The sequence below is a fragment of the Dermacentor silvarum genome, chromosome 1 (genome assembly GCF_013339745.2).
Source record: "Dermacentor silvarum isolate Dsil-2018 chromosome 1, BIME_Dsil_1.4, whole genome shotgun sequence".
In the NCBI taxonomy this organism is placed as follows: domain Eukaryota; kingdom Metazoa; phylum Arthropoda; class Arachnida; order Ixodida; family Ixodidae; genus Dermacentor; species Dermacentor silvarum.
In genome coordinates, this window is record NC_051154.1 from 126,532,681 (window position 1) to 126,552,307 (window position 19,627).

General features: G+C 44.5%; 2 non-coding genes across 2 annotated transcripts; both read right to left on the reverse strand.

Annotated features, from left to right (window-relative positions):
* Window positions 1–15,100: 15,100 nt before the first annotated feature.
* On the reverse strand, window positions 15,101–15,174 carry Trnay-gua (transfer RNA tyrosine (anticodon GUA)). Its single transcript has one exon. It is a non-coding gene; the product is annotated as a tRNA-Tyr (tRNA).
* A 200-nt stretch (window positions 15,175–15,374) lies between these two features.
* Trnas-gga (transfer RNA serine (anticodon GGA)) lies at window positions 15,375–15,450 on the reverse strand. Its single transcript has one exon. It is a non-coding gene; the product is annotated as a tRNA-Ser (tRNA).
* Between the last annotated feature and the right edge of the window lie 4,177 nt (window positions 15,451–19,627).

Here is a 19,627-nt window from a genome sequence, read left to right on the forward strand (position 1 = left end):
GTTAGGTACTTTACCTTCAAGTAAGGGTTTTACTCGGACTCGCGTAGTCGAGAATCCGTTATGTCAGCTTAACCGTGCGCTAGGCACAATTCCATGTCAAGACAGTCGTGCAGCCATGTACACCGATTCAGGCTCAGAGCGAGTGAGCCACACATTTGTGTCTCCAAGCAGGTCACACGAATGTTCATGTTTAAGCCTCATTTCATGCAACCTTGGTGTACAATGCTACCCAAAGGACGAGTATTTCAGATATTTTTGTCAGTGTATAGATTTTGCAGTGTTTTCATGTACAGTTGTGCATTTCTGTGCTAGTCACTTGCGCCATGTTCTTTCGAAAAAAGGGGACCAAAACTTTATTACTGTCTAAACATTTGTAAAATTAAAGTACCTACAGTTAAGATGACGTTTTCTATTGTATAATGTCTGTACTTAGTGCACTTCTGTACGTGTGTCAAGTGATACTTCAAAATGTTCAATGTTCCTAGTCCAATTAACCATACGGTGCTTCTCCCGCCACTTATGCTTCTGTGACGAAGGAAGGTGCTTTCAGTTTTTTTTTTTTTTTTTAAGAGAGAGGTGATGTTGTATTCTGCTTGTTTCTGTTACGAATCCGCCTTTTGCATGTCCCGAGTGCGCATGCGCTGTACCCTAGCGGCGAGCGCCGAAAACGTTTTGTACGGCGTCGGTGGTTCGTGCAGCTGACGACGCACGAGTATGCAGCATAGCCGTCGAGGACGCGAACTCTATATTGTCGGCGCTGTGCCGTTCGACGACGCGGTATTTGCGCTGTGTTTCGCTAGAAACTTCAGCTGTTCACAGTGATATTTGGTTAACGTGCGGTACGTCACAATGTATGCCGACACGACACCGATGACGGTCAGAAGTCGACCTCACGCCGGCGCCAACGCTCGGCCGGCTGTAGCTGTGATACTGTGCCAGTGGGAGACCTATATTGACATACAAGTATGACGAAGAAGCGACCGACGACGCGACTGACGACAGCGAGTAGTCGTAGTGTGATAAGCTTTCGTGCCGAAGACGCCGACAAAACCAGTGTGCTGATCGCCGTGCGAGCGGCCGCCGAGTGAGAACATCGCACCGACAACGTGAATATAGCCGCAAATGCGCTCGTGTATGTATTTATTGACGCTCAAATTGAGTCGAAACGTGCTTCCGACGCTGATATGCACTATTTCCACGCCTTTAAAGCCCTCCACATCAAGTTTGAGGTGGTGTCGATCTCGTTCAGGCAGCTTCATCAGGCCTAACACAGCCTACGAGTTCGTCCGCTGCCGGCGGACCTGAAATATAGGATAAGCAAGTACGACGAAGGAAACTGCTTATATAGTTCGGTACTGGCCTTACCAACTTGAAATGAACCACTCTTAGCATAGTACGATGCACACACAGAGTGGGAAGCGGCGACACGGCGCAGTGATAATACCGCGGCACAGGCACCGTTCTTGAACGAAGGCTGTCGGTCGCAGTCGCCGGCGCTTCCATGAACGAAGTGCAACTACAGAGAGTGCATTTTTATGCTGCCAGATTTAGTAGTTATCGAAAACACAGTTTGCCTCTTATGCTAAACAGGCAACAAGTGATGGCCCTTTCGATACTGCATCGTAAGCAACAACACCGCTCGTTGCCACGCGAGTACGGCGGGCATCGGCATTTTCGCGTGCCAGTGCGGCTACGTGGTCGTTGTCGCCGTTTTCGATGTGCCCGGGACGTTCATGCCTTCTCGTCTCAGTGTGATCGCTTCTGATATGTGCATGAGAAGTGTTCATATATATTTTGAACATTTCCTCATTATTTCGTGTGAGCGGTGCATGGCTTCTACTGTACTTGAAGCGAATAGCGAGCGGTGGCCGTACGCGTGCCGATGTAAACAAATGCGCCGTTCCTGCGTTGCATAAATACTCTGGGCGCAGTGTCGCCCCTTCAAAGAGCTATGGCCACTGTGGTCAAGACTGAGCTATAAAAGCAATTTTTATCATCCTATTTGCGTACGTTCAGTGCAGGTCTAACACTGGCAAATGCATGAACTCTGCTGCTATATACGATACGGCTAACCTCCGCTGAGCGGAATCGACCACAGCTTAAACTTGATGTGGGTGGCTGGCGAGTGCTCACGTTCGTGCATTTCAACTTCCGAAGCATGTTTGGACTCATCATTCGGCACGAATAAATATGAATAACAGGAATACAAGCGTAGCCGGTGTGTCAATCGCGTTGCGGTGCGATGTATTCGTTCAGAGGCACATCGCACGGTGACTGGTTTTGTCGGCGTAGCTGCACGAAATCCCGTCATCATATTTCGACGACTTGCGGTTGTAAGTTGCACCGGAGTCATTGCCGGCCTAGGCATCCTGTCCAACAAGCGGCCACTCACACAAATAAAATACTAAACGACAGACAAATGCACAAACCCACTTCAACTCTCTTCCTGCACTCACACAAAACGAAAATTACAACGACAGACAAATGCACAAACCCACTTCAACTCTCTTCCTGCACTCACACAAAACGAAAATTACAACGACAGACAAATGCACAAACCCACTTCAACTCTCTTCCTGCACTCACACAAAACGAAAATTACAACGACAGACAAATGCACAAACCCACTTCAACTCTCTTCCTGCACTCACACAAACGAAAATTACAACGACAGACAAATGCACAAACCCACTTCAACTCTCTTCCTGCACTCACACAAAACGAAAATTACAACGACAGACAATGCACAAACCACTTCAACTCTCTTCCTGCACTCACACACGAAAATTACGACAGACAATGCGAAAATTACAACGACAGACTACAACTCTCTTCCGACACAAAACATTACAACGACAGACAAATGCACAAACCCACTTCAACTCTCTTCCTGCACTCACACAAAACGAAAATTACAACGACAGACAAATGCACAAACCCACTTCAACTCTCTTCCTGCACTCACACAAAACGAAAATTACAACGACAGACAAATGCACAAACCCACTTCAACTCTCTTCCTGCACTCACACAAAACGAAAATTACAACGACAGACAAATGCACAAACCCACTTCAACTCTCTTCCTGCACTCACACAAAACGAAAATTACAACGACAGACAAATGCACAAACCCACTTCAACTCTCTTCCTGCACTCACACAAAACGAAAATTACAGACAAATGCACAAACCCACTTCAACTCTCTTCCTGCACTCACACAAAACGAAAATTACAACGACAGACAAATGCACAAACCCACTTCAACTCTCTTCCTGCACTCACACAAAACGAAAATTACAACGACAGACAAATGCACAAACCCACTTCAACTCTCTTCCTGCACTCACACAAAACGAAAATTACAACGACAGACAAATGCACAAACCCACTTCAACTCTCTTCCTGCACTCACACAAAACGAAAATTACAACGACAGACAAATGCACAAACCCACTTCAACTCTCTTCCTGCACTCACACAAAACGAAAATTACAACGACAGACAAATGCACAAACCCACTTCAACTCTCTTCCTGCACTCACACAAAACGAAAATTACAACGACAGACAAATGCACAAACCCACTTCAACTCTCTTCCTGCACTCACACAACGAAAATTACAACGACAGACAAATGCACAAACCCACTTCAACTCTCTTCCTGCACTCACACAAAACGAAAATTACAACGACAGACAAATGCACAAACCCACTTCAACTCTCTTCCTGCACTCACACAAAACGAAAATTACAACGACAGACAAATGCACAACCCACTTCAACTCTCTTCCTGCACTCACACAAAACGAAAATTACAACGACAGACAAATGCGAAAATTACAACGACAACAAATGCACAAACCCACTTCAACTCTCTTCCTGCACTCACACAAAACGAAAATTTGTGCACTCACACAAAACGAAAATTACAACGACAGTTCCTGCACTCACACAAAACGAAAATTACAACGACACAAATGCACAAACCCACTTCAACTCTCTTCCTGCACTCACACAAAACGAAAATTACAACGACAGACAAATGCACAAACCCACTTCAACTCTCTTCCTGCACTCACACAAAACGAAAATTACAACGACAGACAAATGCTGCACTCACACAAAACGAAAATTACAACGACAGACAAATGCACAAACCCACTTCAACTCTCTTCCTGCACTCACACAAACGAAAATTACAACGACAGACAAATGCACAAACCCACTTCAACTCTCTTCCTGCACTCACACAAAACGAAAATTACAACGACAGACAAATGCACAAACCCACTTCAACTCTCTTCCTGCACTCACACAAAACGAAAATTACAACGACAGACAAATGCACAAACCCACTTCAACTCTCTTCCTGCACTCACACAAAACGAAAATTACAACGACAGACACAAAACGAAAATTACAACGACAGACAAAGGCACAAACCCACTCTCTTCCTGCAGCGTGTCTCCGCGTCCCGCGGGGCCCGACGCCGTACGTATTGTTTCTCGCGGAGCCCGCTAAGGTTGGCGCCACAGCGCAATGCAAAAGGCGGATTGATCCTGACCACTAGCGCCCCGCCACGCCTAATGTTGTAATGAGCGCAAACGCTGATCCCTTCCCCATCTCCGAATAGACTGATTTGTCGTTTGGTCCCCAACAGTCTCGTTTTCTCTGCGGCGCTTAGCGCCCCGGCCGTTTGGCCTCACCGCATAGGTCATGCGCGTCCTGCCGACTCGGAGTGCGACGCCCCGACAGCACATCGAGAAGACTCGATACCACATCTTGGCGACACGGTAATACCACACGGCGGCAGATTGGTAAAGTGTGGGCGGGCCTTGTTGCTGACGACAAAGACGAAGTGAAGTGAGCAATGTTTGGTTCTAGGCATCATCATCACAGGTAGGCCCATACTTGAGTATGCATGTATCGGCTGGGATCCCTATACTGAGGTTAACATTAAAAAGCTCAAAAGAATACAGATAAAAGCAGTTCGACTTATTTTTTCCAAATTTTCGCAGTTTGATTTTCCCACGGAACTTATGCTAAGAAATGATTACAGTTACTAGCTTTACGAAGAAAAAAATTGCGCCTTGACTTTCTTTCGGTACTTATTAGCAATAATTACTTATTGAGCCATCAATATATATTAAACCTTTAAAACTAGACACACCCGGCACCACCAACCCCACACTCTAAACCCATATTTTGCACGAACTGAGGTGTTCAAATACTCCTTTTTCCTCGAACTATTAATGCAGTCCCCAATTGTACCTACAGTATACTGATTGACATGTGCTCTTTTTTTTTCTTGTGTTTATTCAAATGCTTATGTACACACCCTGCTTGGACCTGTGCAAGGTCTGCAGTATATTGTATAAATAATAAATAAATAATAAATAAATAAATAAACAAATAAATAAATAAATAAATAAATAATAATAAATAATCATCGCTTCCATTTCTGTCTCGCCGGCGGTTTGCCGAGCAACGAACGCAATGTTTCGGGCTTCGTGATCACGGACTGAATTTACGGAGTACTGATCTACTTTCACATGGAGCATCGTCGCCATCAATATACAGCCACAGCAACGTTGCCCGAACTACCTATAACTACCTCTCCGACACAAAACGTTTCACAGTGTCCACGATTTATGTATTTCTGCTTCAATAAATAATAAAATTTAGATAGCTCAAAAACGAATTCACAACAACAACAACAACCATAATAATAGTAATAATAATAATAATAATATTAATCTTTATTACAAATAATCAATTTGTACATATAATTTTGCGAGGTCTGCCGAAGCCTTCCATGGGCTTGTATGGCAGAAACCTGGCTGTCAGGGCAAAGCATTATGTAACCTTATTACAAACTAAATGTCAAAATAAAAAAAAAGGAGAAAGCGTCTCACAGGTTTCTCAGGTAAACATGCCAAGTAAACAATACTTGATGTTCAAATGAAAACACGTAGCACACAACAACCATAAAAGCTGAGTAAACATGGCACAAGATATGAACAACGTTACAACCTATCGAGAAAAAAAAATCGTGAAAGCAGCGTGAATAACAGTCTTACATTCATTTAGGCAAAAACCCCACTACAACAAAATAGCCTTTATACTTGTGAAAACTATTCTATCATTGCCTTGAGGGCCTTTTTTAATCCCGACAAATTTGCCTGAGCCAGTACTGCACTGGGAAGGTTATTAAACAGGTGGGAAATATAGTACCCTCTTTGTCCTTTTCCATAACGAGTTCTTGTCCGAGGAACTACATATCGGGGATGTCTACGCAAAGCAACACTTTTATGTACAGGTTCTCGGAAATCATTGTTCCAGAAATAACGCATCACAATTGTCGAACGAAACAAGGACTCAAAATCAGGCATTTCTAAATCTCGAAATAAGTTATCCGTGTTTTGCTCGTACGCAACACTTTTTAGTATGCTTTTTAATAGGCTGTCAATTTTGTGTTCCCAAAATCCGCTGCAATTAAAAAAAGCGCAAATGCCGTGCCTTGCCGTAGCATGCACTATCATTTTTTTTAATATTGGTAGGTGCATAACTCCTTATACGGTAAAGGACACATGCAACATTACGTAATCGCACACAAATTCGAGCCAATTGAGTATTCCAAGATAAGTCAGTCTCAAAGTATACTCCAAGGTACTTGACACTATCCGCATATTGTACTGGGGCACAAACACAGTCTAAGCAATTAGGACCGTGAAGGAAGACATGTTGACTTGTCACAAGAGCCTTAAACGGATTTCTGAAGCATAGTAATTGAGTTTTCCGAGCACTGACCTTTATACGGTTTTTTTCGAAGCCAGTTCATCACATTTTTTATGTCACTTTGAAGTAAAGCGGCAGCTGCTTCGTACTGCATGTGCTTAGAAACAAGCAACGTATCATCTGCATACTGGAAAATCGTACATGAAGTCGTTACCTGTGGCAAGCCACAATCGTACAAATTAGAAAGAAGCGGAGACAAAACGGAACCCTGTGGAACCCCTGCGTTAAGAAACCGCAAAGAACTCTTTTGGTCGCCAATACATACAATCAGAGACCGATTTACCAGATAGTTTTGTATAAATGCATGGAAATGTCCCCGAAACCCGTAATTGTGTAGTTTAGCACATGGAATATTGTGACTTACTGAATCGAGAGCCTTAGATATATCTAAATAAAAAGCCCACAGGCTACCTGGTTAAGTTCAAATGTTTGATAGAGAAGATCGGACAGTTCTTCAAAAAGCGCATGCGTGCTTCTACCAGATACGAAGCCATACTGGGAGGAAGATAAGATGTTATGTTTTAAAACAAACCCCTCAATCGTTTCAAGCACGTGTCTTTCCAACAGTTTCACTAAGAAAGGAAGAACAGAGATGGGGCGATAGTTCTTTGGCTTCAATGCATCTCCGCCTTTAAATATTGGTATCACGCGTGCTCTATTTAGTGCATCTGGTATTACACAAGTATCAAGGATTCTATTAAAGATAAAAAGGAGCGGATTAGCCAGAACTCTGACGTTGCGACATATGTCTTCTGCCGATATGCCATCAAGTCCGACAGCACGGCTTTTTCTAGATCGATGCAACAATCGATATAAGTCTTCATTAGTTGTAATAATAATAATGATAATAATCTATCAGTGTACTTATCGTGCCGAGGAACAACCATGAGGTCGTTCCTGGGCATACATAGAAAAAAAAACGAAAAAAAAAACAGCAGGGGAATATCAGTACAACAAAACAATAAATAAAAATACCAACCTTGAAAAAAAGATTGTGCGCACAATAAGGTGCAAAATGAATACAAAAGAAAAAGGATAAGGGCAGTTGAACAATATGTAAAACTATGACACAACAGCGCAAAGCTCGGGAAAGAACAATGACAGCGAGTTGTGAAAAATATCAAGATCATGAAAGTAAGCGTTATAAAGACTCTGTATTCTGTGTGCGGTTGAGTGTTGGTGATGACAGGCAGGAACATGGAAATGTCTATGTTCTCTGGTGAGCTTGTGCAGAATACGAAGCATGATACAACTTAGGAGTTCGGGGCAGGTGAGGATACTGTGAAGGAGTTTGAAAAGAAATAGAAGGTCAGTGTGATGACGTCGGTAGCGAAGTAAGGGCAATGATAATAATCGAACAGTGCTATAGAGCAAGGTCCAGTGTCCGGGTTAGCAAAGTGATGATATATATACTTAGAAACGTTTTCTGGACATGATTTATAATGTCACTGTTGGATCTAGAAATGCCATTCCAGACGACCGACGCGTATTAGAGTTGAGGAAGACAGATTGTTGTGTATAACTTGCGGAGCGCTTTAGGAGAATTGAGTTTTCTCTGTAGTCTGCAAACAGAGCCAAGAGCTGCGCGTATACCCCGCAATGCAACGCGTTTATATAGAGTGAGCTGAGAAGTGTAAGGTTGTATCAAAAAGTACACCGAGATCATTGTTCTCACGGACCTTCCACAATGGTACATAATCTACAGAATAACAAAAAGAAATGCTTGCTGTTTAGCGCGTGAAAGTCGTGATTTCGGTCTTAGTAGCATTCAAAATGAGGTTATTATCTGTTTGGAAAAAGAAAGCAGGACAGACTGCAGGATGCGACAGTCATGAAAACCATGGGTTGCCTTAAAAATATTGATGTCATCGGCATAGAGAAGCAATTAAGAATTCCGAATAACGAAAAGAACGTCATTCATTAATATTTTAAAATGTGTGGTTCTAATACTGACCCTTGAGGGACGCCGCTGATTGCAATGTAAAGAGAATGCGTTTGGTCATTGACGTTACCATAACATGATTCAATGAGATAACTGCGCAAGAGATTTACAACTGACGAGTCAACTCCAAAGTGTATAAGCTTGATCTGAAGCTGTAAGTGGATGACCGCGTCAAAAGCTTTGCCGAGGTCACAATAAATGGTGTCAGCTTGCCCCCTATGAAGTACCGGCGCGGATATCTATGTCATAAAACTTGCGAGATTTGCGATAGTGGAACGGCCGGTGAGAAATCCATGCTGATTCGGAATGAGTTATTTCTTCACAGTAAAAGACAATTTGTTGTGAAGAGCAAGCTCAAAACTATTAGGCATGGCACAGAGAAGGGAAATCGGCCGATAATTCGAGACATCGGTTTTACAGTCAGACTTTGATACAGGAAAAACACGATCACTTTTCCGCATCTGAGGGAAAGCGGATATAGGGAGAGAATTATAAAATATAGATATCCACACTGGGGCAAATATGCTGCCGTAAGCTTTCAGAATTACCGAGGGGATGTCACCATCGCCGCAGGATAGGGAAGGCTTCAAGCGCTTAAGGCATTTTCTGATGAGCTTTTCATCAGGAAAGAACACAGCACTAGAAGTATAAACTGTCTGACACCAGCGTTGAAACCTGAAGCTTTGTATAACGATGAGAAATGGACAGCAAAACAATCCGCGACGGCTTCGACTTCTACTCCTCTAGAGCCGAGCAGGCGAAAGCAATTTCCACGTTTACTAGAGCGCTTGCGGATATACTTCCGAAATTACGCCGGCCGGTTGGAGGCACTCTTCTCCAAGAATGCAATATATGAGTCGTGATCCTGCTTGTAGAGGCATTTGCAGTGAGTCTGAAAAAAGCGAAATTCTTCTCTCCACTCATTAGGCACAGGACTTCTGGATTTACGGTGCGCGCCATCATTATATTTCAGGGCATGCAGTTATATGTTCAGATGAGAGCCAGTTGTGATATTTATCGCGGTTAGGGCTGTGTACTGAGGAATGTATTTGAGCATACTGCTCGAAACAAGCTTCGTAAACTGATCTACTTGGTCATCAACATTCTGTTTTTTTTTTTTCTGTGACCAGTGACCAATTGGTGGTGGACAAGAAATCGTATAAACCAACATAGCCTCACATCCCCGGCGTTTCATCTAAACTACTTGCGCGGTACCACGGTCCATACCGGATCATCGACGCCTCCTCCCCTGTGAACTATATCGTTGAGCCCGTCACACCATCGCCGGACCTTCGTTGTCGAGGTCGCGAGACAGTGCATGATAGCCGGCTGAAGCCTTATTTCGACCCCCTCATCTTGTCTACTCCCTGAGTCGCCAGGATCGCTCCGTTTCACACCCGGGGCCAATGCCCAGGTACGAGGATTGATACCCAGCACCTCCGCCAAATGTAATGATGTTTAATTAAAGGTGAGCAGCAGCAGATAAACAGCAGCCTAGCAGCAGCGAACAGCTCGAGCTCTCTTGCAAATCACTGCACGGGTCGTCGTCTCTGAGCTGCTATCGGAAACACGAGGTGCGTCCGCTTCATTACAAAGCTAACCTCGGTATTTAAAAAGGGTGATAAATCAGTAATTTCTAATTACAGAATTAAAGGCCAATTTATATTATTCCATTCTTTAGTAAAGTTGTTGGAAAACTAACCACATTCGTCTGTCTAGCTATCTTGAAAATTTTATCTTATTTCACCCTAGACAATTTGGATTCCGTCACGGGTATACAACTAACCTTGCTCTTATTTACTTCACTGATAACTGCAAAATCCAAATTGACAAAGGTAACTACCTACATTGCTTCTGTATTTTTAGATTTTACTAAAGCTTTTGACACAATTAATCGTGATATTCTATTCTCTAAACTTGCTTCTTATGGCATTGAAGGAACCCGTCTGAACCTTTTTCGAAGTTACTTATCTGATCGTGAGCAAGTAACATACATTTCTGGCGTTTATTCTAACAAAGCAATAATTAACATTGGGGTTCCACAGGGCTCAATTATTGGTCCGCTTTTATTTTATTGTATATTAACGATCCACCTAAATGTACAACTTCGCCAACAGAATGCATCCTATAGTTCATTTCATTTTATTACCTTAAAGACACCTTGATAGGGGTATTACATAAGGGGTGGGAATACATTAGTACATAATTTGCATAATGCAAAACTGAACACGCAAACAAAAAAAACTACATGAGTTAAAGTGTTACATACGTCAGCGCAAATACATAAACCTAAATAATACAAACTAAATTTGCACGAGCATATAAGTGTGTTACCACAAGTCACTTTCATTGTGAAAAGTGCGCATTGACACTCTGCATAAACGTACAAGGGCAAATGATGGCGGCGATTTGGTGGGGCAGGTTGTAGCAATCTGTAGCTGCACGGCAGAAGAATGGAGGCGGAAGAGGTAACAGTGCGCATGCGAGGGCGGCCCACTTGAAAAGTGTACGATGAGATGTTCGGGCTGCAGGGAGGATATAGGGTGGTTGGTTAAGCGAGGTGTGATAAAACTTATGGAAAAGTGAAAGGGTTCCAGTGCGCCGGCGCGTAGAATAGAGGAAAGTAAATTCAATTCTTTCTTTAAGTAAGGTATGCTCACGCCATATGAATAATTAGAATGGATATCAACCTTGCGGCGCGGTTTTGAGCAGGCTTCGAGTGCGTTGATGAGATATGTTTGGTTTGGATTCCATATGGCGGATGCATATTCCAGTTTCGGTCGGCCTATTGACTGGTATGCCAGTCAATAGGCCGACGTTCCTCCAAACGTGCCCCCGACGTTCCTCCAAACGTGCCCCCGACGTGCCTCCAAACGTGCCCCCGTGCCTCCAAAAGTGCCCCCAAACGTGCCCCCGTTTGGGGGCACGTTTTAGATGACGCTTGAGAAAACCCAGTGATTTGTTAGCAGATGAAATGATGTTACTGACGTGTGTGCGCCAGGATAAGTCGTTAGATATAGTAACACCTAGGGACTTGTAAGACTGCGCAGCACACACAGAAATGTTATTAATTTGTATTGGTAAGGAAATGGATCGCGCCGACGAGAAAATACCATCAAGTTAGGATTAAGTTAGGATAAATACCATCATCTTAGGATTAAGTTCTATTAACCAACGGTCGCACTATTGCTGTAAACAGTTAATGTCCTCCTGAAGTAAATCTTGATTAGATGTGCTATAGTAATTGTTCGATAAATGACGCAGTCGTCTGCGAAAAAAAAAACGTTGCAAGACACGTGCAGGGGTAGATCGTTGATGTATATTAAGAAGAGTAGGGGTCCAAGAACAGATCCTTGCGGTGCACCAAAAGCCACTGGTAGGGGGTTATATGCGCGGTTGTTAACTGTAACGAACTGAGATCGGTTTGTCAAGAACGCTTCAATCCATCGCAACATCTCGGGGTTATGGTTCGCAAGAGAAAGCTTTAGTAGTAGACGTTGGTGTGGTACCTTGTCGAACACTTTTGCAAAATCTAGAAATATCGCGTCTGTTTGGAGGTTAGAACCTAAGTTGGTGTGAATATCATGCAGAAAAATGGCCAGTTGTGTTTCACAGGAAAAGCCTTTGCGGAGCCCATGCTGTGAAGAATGAAAGTATTTGCTTGAGTCAAGAAACTTCATGATTTCTGTGTACATGACGTGCTCGATGAGCTTACAGGGCACACTCGTTAATAAAATGGGGCGATAATTAAGCGGACAATTCCTGCCACCTGCTTTGTGAATGGGAAAAACCGTCCCCCACCTTCCAGTCATATGGTATTTCACCAGTTGAAAATGACTGTGAAAATAGCAAACACAGGAACACCGCGGTGACATGTTTAGTATTCTTTAACAGTTTCGAATTAATGTTATCCACGCCGGCTGACGATGTGAGTTTAAGATTGTCAATTAACCATGAGATACCATCTGGGGAAAATGTAATGGTTGGCATAACACTTCTTGCATTAGTACGCGAAGAAAACGGGGACGTGGTAGGCTCTTCTGTAACTACAGAGACAAAAGCACAAAAGCTGCATTAAAGAGGTTCGCGCACTCTACATCGTAAACCGTTTCACCTCCTCCATTGGTAAGTGTTACACTGTGGCTTTTTGAGGGTTTATCACCTGCCAGAATTTTTTTGTGTTATTTATTAAAAGTTTCCGAAGGTCATCACCCAAGAATGCATCTTTCGCCTTGCGAATCGCTGATATATGTATGCACGTTCAGCAGCGTAGTATTTTTCTCATGATGTAATAGTTCAGCGGAAATCCGCTAGGTGTAGATAAGTAATTAAAGGGAAACTGAGACATCCACCCAAATGTAGCAATTTGCTACAATGGAAACCCAACCGGGTTCCTCGAAAGAAAGCCTCGTAGTTGAAGAAAAATTCGTCCTGGTCCGGGACTCGAACCCGGGACCACCGCCTTTCCGGGGCAGCCGCTCTACCATCTGAGCTAACCAGGCGGCTAGCAGATGGCAGGGCGAAGTCGAATTTGTCGACAACTCGAAGCAAAGGCAAGTGTATGACGTATTAGTTCAGCGGAAATCCGCTAGGTGTAGATAAGTAATTAAAGGAAACTGAGACATCCACCCAAATGTAGCAATTTGCTACAATGGAAACCCAACCGGGTTCCTCGAAAGAAAGCCTCGCAGTAGAAGAAAAATTCGTCCTGGTCCGGGACTCGAACCCGGGACCACCGCCTTTCCGGGGCAGCCGCTCTACCATCTGAGCTAACCAGGCGGCTAGCAGATGGCAGGGCGAAGTCGAATTTGTCGACAACTCGAAGCAAAGGCAAGTGTATGATGTAATAGTTCAGCGGAAATCCGCTAGGTGTAGATAAGTAATTAAAGGGAAACTGAGACATCCACCCAAATGTAGCAATTTGCTAGAATGGAAACCCAACCGGGTTCCTCGAAAGAAAGTCTCGCAGTTGAAGAAAAATTGTCCTGGTGCGGGACTCGAACCCGGGACCACCGCCTTTCCGGGGCAGCCGCTCTACCATCTGAGCTAACCAGGCGGCTTGCAGATGGCAGGGCGAAGTCGAATTTGTCGACAACTCGAAGCAAATGCAAGTGTATGAGTATTAGTTCAGCGGAAATCGCTAGGTGTAGATAAGTAATTAAAGGAAACTGGACATCCACCCAAATGTAGCAATTTGCTACAATGGAAACCCAACCGGGTTCCTCGAAAGAAAGCCTCGCAGTTGAAGAAAAATTCGGCCTGGTCCGGGACTCGAACCTGCGACCACCGCCTTTCCGGGGCAGCGCTCTACCATCTGAGCTAACCAGGCGGCTAGCAGATGGCAGGACGAAGTCGAATTTGTCGACAACTCCAAGCAAGGCAAGTGTATGATGTAATAGTTCAGCGGAAATCCGCTAGGTGTAGATAAGTAATTAAAGGAAACTGAGACATCCACCCAAATGTAGCAATTTGCTACAATGGAAACCCAACCGGTTTCCTCGAAAGAAAGCCTCGCAGTTGAAGAAAAATTCATCCTGGTCCGGGACTCGAACCCGGGACCACCGCCTTTCCGGGGCAGCCGCTCTACCATCTGAGCTAACCAGGCGGCTAGCAGATGGCAGGGCGAAGTCGAATTTGTCGACAACTCGAAGCAAAGGCAAGTGTATGATGTAATAGTTCAGCGGAAATCCGCTAGGTTGTAGAGAAGTAATTAAAGGGAAACTGAGACATCCACCCAAATGTAGCAATTTGCTACAATGGAAAACCAACCGGGTTCCTCGAAAGAAGCCTCGCAGTTGAAGAAAATTCGTCCTGGTCCGGGACTCGAACCCGGGACCACCGCCTTTCCGGGGCAGCCGGTCTACCATCTGAGCTAACCAGGCGGCTAGCAGATGGCAGGGCGAAGTCGAATTTGTCGACAACTCAAAGCAAAGGCAAGTGTATGACGTATAGTTCAGCGTAAATCCGCTAGGTGTAGATAAGTAATTAAGGGAAACTGAGACATCCACCCAAATGTAGCAACTTGCTACAATGGAAACCCAACCGGGTTCCTCGAAAGAAAGCCTCGCAGTTGAAGAAAAATTCGTCCTGGTCCGGGACTCGAACCCGGGACCACCGCCTTTCCGGGGCAGCCGCTCTACCATCTGAGCTAACCAGGCGGCTAGCAGATGGCAGGGCGAAGTCGAATTTGTCGACAACTCGAAGCAAAGGCAAGTGTATGATGTAATAGTTCAGCGGAAATCCGCTAGGTGTAGATAAGTAATTAAAGGGAAACTGAGACATCCACCCAAATGTAGCAATTTGGTACAATGGAAACCCAACCGGGTTCCTCGAAAGAAAGCCTCGCAGTTGAAGAAAATCGTCCTGGTCCGGGACTCGAACCCGGACCACCGCCTTTACGGGGCAGCCGCTCTACCATCTGAGCTAACCAGGCGGCTAGCAGATGGCAGGGCGAAGTCGAATTTGTCGACAACTCGCAGCAAAGGCAAGTGTATGATGTAATAGTTCAGCGGAAATCCGCTAGGTGTAGATAAGTAATTAAAGGAAACTGAGACATCCACCCAAATGTAGCAATTTGCTACAATGGAAACCCCACCGGGTTCCTCGAAAGAAGCCTCGCAGTGAAGAAAAATTTGTCCCTGGTCCGGGACTCGAACCCGGGACCACCGCCTTTCCGGGGCAGCCGCTCTACCATCTGAGCTAACCAGGCTTTTTTTTTCTTTATTTCCATAACAACATACAACACGGAACCCAACATAAAAAATGCTAAAAGCGCCAACCAATAGCTTCCTGACGCGGCACGACTAAAAGGGCTTAATGACACTAGGTCATTAAGTACGGGAAACCATGTTGGCTGTTTATCTTTTGATTGGTACACAGCACGCATATAGGCAATACTTTCAATGAAGTTTTCCCTTACCGTTCTTACAACAGGTTCTGCATGTTGAATGCCATTCTGGTTTTCCAGATACTATGCAGGCTTAATACCATGAACATGTGATATGGTACGCCCTCATCATTGTTTACTGGAAGAAAATGAATCCCATATGGTGTGAGGGGCAAACCTTTTCAGCGTTCTCTGGAGAATGTCCCAATGAACTATAGAATCATAACAGTCCAGGAATATATGGATTACTGTTTCAGGCTTCCGGCATAAAAGGGCAATCAGCTGACCATGGAACAAAAGAAACCCTTTTCCTGCAGCCAAGGTTTGACTGGGAGCGTACCACTATGAAGTAGAAAAAAGAAAGTTTCACAGACGGTCGAACGGCATTCTTTACTCTTTTTAAACGTCCTTACCCGCACTGACAAAAAACATGTTTCGATAAAGAGGCACTTGAAGCATGACGTCACGTAGATCTTATACAGTTGTTTCTTTGATACGAAGGTGAGAAAATCTAACGAGAAACGTACTTTAAGAATTTTGAAAGCGCTTACAACTTCGCGTAGATACCCGCTCAAACTACTTCCTGTAACCCCACACGAAGACACAATAAATCAGGAATGGCGCTGTGCAATCTCACTTGAAGCACTGCACGCAAAAAAAGGGTCGTGCTGGTCCCGCAAAATATAAACCTTGAGACAATCTGCCTCAGAAAAAGATGGGCTAAGCAAGCCCTCCCCTTTTCAGGGAGTGAAACAAGTTTAGTCGGCTCGTGCGCTCCCATGTTGAATTCATACAAATACTGCAAGGATCCCTGTGAAATTTTTGCACACTAGCTCGTGACATAGCAATCACCTGCAACACATCACAAATTCGTGCAACAAGGAACGTATTGCAAATCGTGGACCTAGTAAATATGGATAATTTTTTCCTCCCCATTGGTGGTTTTCGTGCGCACCCGTTCAATCTTCTTCTTTCCGATATTCTGAAGGATCATCATACCAGTTTAAAGGTGCTCCTAGATATTTTTGGGGCGAGACTGTCCACTGTAGTTTTCAAGACATTGGGCTTCTCATCCCAGCTTCCATGCCAGAAACCTTTACACTTCTCCCAGTTAACAACGCTTCCAGACATTTTGCAAACGTTCGAGCTTGTTGAAGAGTTTCGCTAACACTTTCCTTGTCCCCACAAAAGACGGCAACATCATCTGCATACGAGAGAATTTTCACTTCACTCGTCATTAAGCGGAATCCCCTTATTTTGTCACTGTGTATCACTTTTAAGCAAAAAGGCTCCAAGTAAATTGCGAAGAGAAGTGACGAAGCCGGACATCCTTGCTTATACTTCTACAAATTTTAATTTCCCCAGAGAGCTGTTGTTTTACTATCAAGTTCGTGCTACACTCTTCATAACATAGTTTCAATCCTTCTAGTATAATGTTGCCAACATTCACATGCTCTATAATAGAGAAAAGCACACTGTGTACAACACGATCGAAAGCCTTCTCCAAGTCAAGTTGCATCATTGCCACTCTGCCTTCCAATGCATCGCAACACTCAAGAATACTTCTTGCCACATGTATATTATTCAGTATCGACCGGCCTCTTATGCCACATGTTTGATGTGGGCCTACTATTGATGTCATCACTGACTGCAACCTTCTTGCTACCACTTTCATAAATATTTTGTAGTCGACATTTAACAAACTTATGGGGCGGTACGATCTTACTGAGAGAAGCTTTAAAGGGTCGTTGGTTTTCGGAATCAGGACGGTATGGGTTTTCCGGAAAGATGGTGGCATATATTTTACTCATAAGCCTCCGCTAGAACATGGTGTAAAAACGACTGCTAGTTCATGCTTAAATACCTTATAGAAAGCCGCGCCTAGGCCATCAGGTCCTGGCGCTTTTCCAGGTTTCAATTCATCAATTGCTCTTTCGATGTCACTGAAGGTAATGGGTTCCTGAAGAACCGGTTTTTACGTCCTCATCTAGCCTCGCATTAAAGCAGATATTCCATGTCAAAACCAGCTTCACTAGTCCTTTGCAGCTCAACAACTCTCGGTAGTGTTCGGTGAAGGCACGCTGTATTTAATCACTATCGCTACTACGTACGTCCACATATTCAACTTTTATTCATTTTGTGACGCGTATCTTTTCTCTTCGGTCAAAGCCCTTCTTGTGGGCGTTTCCCCAGCCACAAATGCTCTGCGCGTGCACGTATGACTGACCCTTTATATTTCTCGACATCTAGGATTTCAAGCTCATTTTTTACGTTCCTTATCTCATTTGACAACTCGCCTGGCTGTGCGCATTTTATCGACAACATTTGTTCAGCTACTTCGGAGTTCATTTTCCTTTCTTTTTCATTATAGCGTAATATAGAGGCCCTTTCAATGGCTGTTATTTTAAAGTCCTGTTAAAGTTCTTCCCACATCGTTATGAACCCCCGGATTCACAAGCAAGCATCTCTCGTAAACGAACGTTTACACAACTCGAGAAAGGTTGCATCGTCCAGAAGCTTGACATTGAATTCCATAAGTCCCAGTTGAAAGATCAGTTTTCTTTTCTTTTGCCAAGGGAGAACATAACGAGACTATGGTCACTGAAAGATACGTGGCTCACATCATAGCCACTGCACAACGGAACCAGTCTCGCTGATACATATGCTCGATCTAATCGAGCGTGACTGCCCCTTTGGAAATGCGTAAACACAGTCGCATTCCACCGCGAAACATAGCACCAACATCCTCTAATTCATGCTTGGACTGCTGCGAGCAAAAAAGCGCACTGTGATCACGAACTAGCGAGTAGCTATTGCGGTCTTCAGTAAAACAAACACAGTTGAAATCTCCCAGCAAGATGACATAGCGCTCAGATTTCATATACACTTCTAGATTTTCAAAGAAGTCGCGGTGTTCTCTTTCATTATTTGGGGCGTATATGCAAATTGCCCGCCATTCAGCATCCCAGAGCGAGAAATCACACACGATCATTCGACCTTCATGACAAACAAATACAGATTGCACAACAATTTCTAAAGATTTCCGCAATAGCAAAACGCAGCCACCGGAATTCCGACAGCGTGAGAAACGCAAGCATTGTATCGAGCTCTAAATGGTTCGAGCATTCGATCCCTTCGTTCTTCACTTTCAATTTTTTGTTTCCTGTAGAGCGACTATGTCCAAATCATTGTCGTGCAATAATCGGCTGACCTGGTACTGCCGCCTTCTGGCCCGAGGCTCTCGGACATTAAGCGTACCAATGCGTAGTGCTATTTTTGATTTTGAACCATCCTTGTTTTGTTGTTTATTCCGAAGAGAGAGCACTGGGCCTCAGGTTAACTACATCCTTGCATTTTGCCGTTTCGCAGTAGTGCGAGAAACTTCTTAATAACAAAAAACAAAGACGGCCACACTTTACCAATGTAGAGAGTCCGTCCCTCACCTTGCACAACAGCATTGCTCGACGACGCCTCGTTATTACGGGGGCGCCTTCGTTACCGTCGGATGGGAGTCCGGCGGAACGTTAGCTTGGTTTAAAGGATGAACGGCGGTACGGAATGTCTTTTCTGGGTGGCTCCTGCACCTTCTCACTGGAAACCGTCGTCGCCGTCGGAGACGTGCCCGTGGGGCCGCTTCGCAGACGAGCTGCTTGCGACGTCCATGTCTTCTTCGTCAGCACCCGGTGAGGGCGGAGCCGGTGTCAGGGGTCCGTCTTTGCCCACGCACGTTGGGGTGGCCGTTTCTGCTGTACACATGGGCACATCAACCATTTTACAATTTGAAAAAGATTTTCACAGGCCGTCCTTCACGGAAGTTTCAGATGCTGGAAACGGATACAGGCCGACGCACTGTCTCCCTCTGCCTCCGCAGCGTACCACCGCGTCCATGATGACTGCCTCTGCGGGGTCCACCCGGATCTTTGGCTGGCCACGCTCGCGCATAGGTCTTAGCGCACTGGCTATCATAATGTCCGAAGCCGCTCGACAACAGCTGCACCTT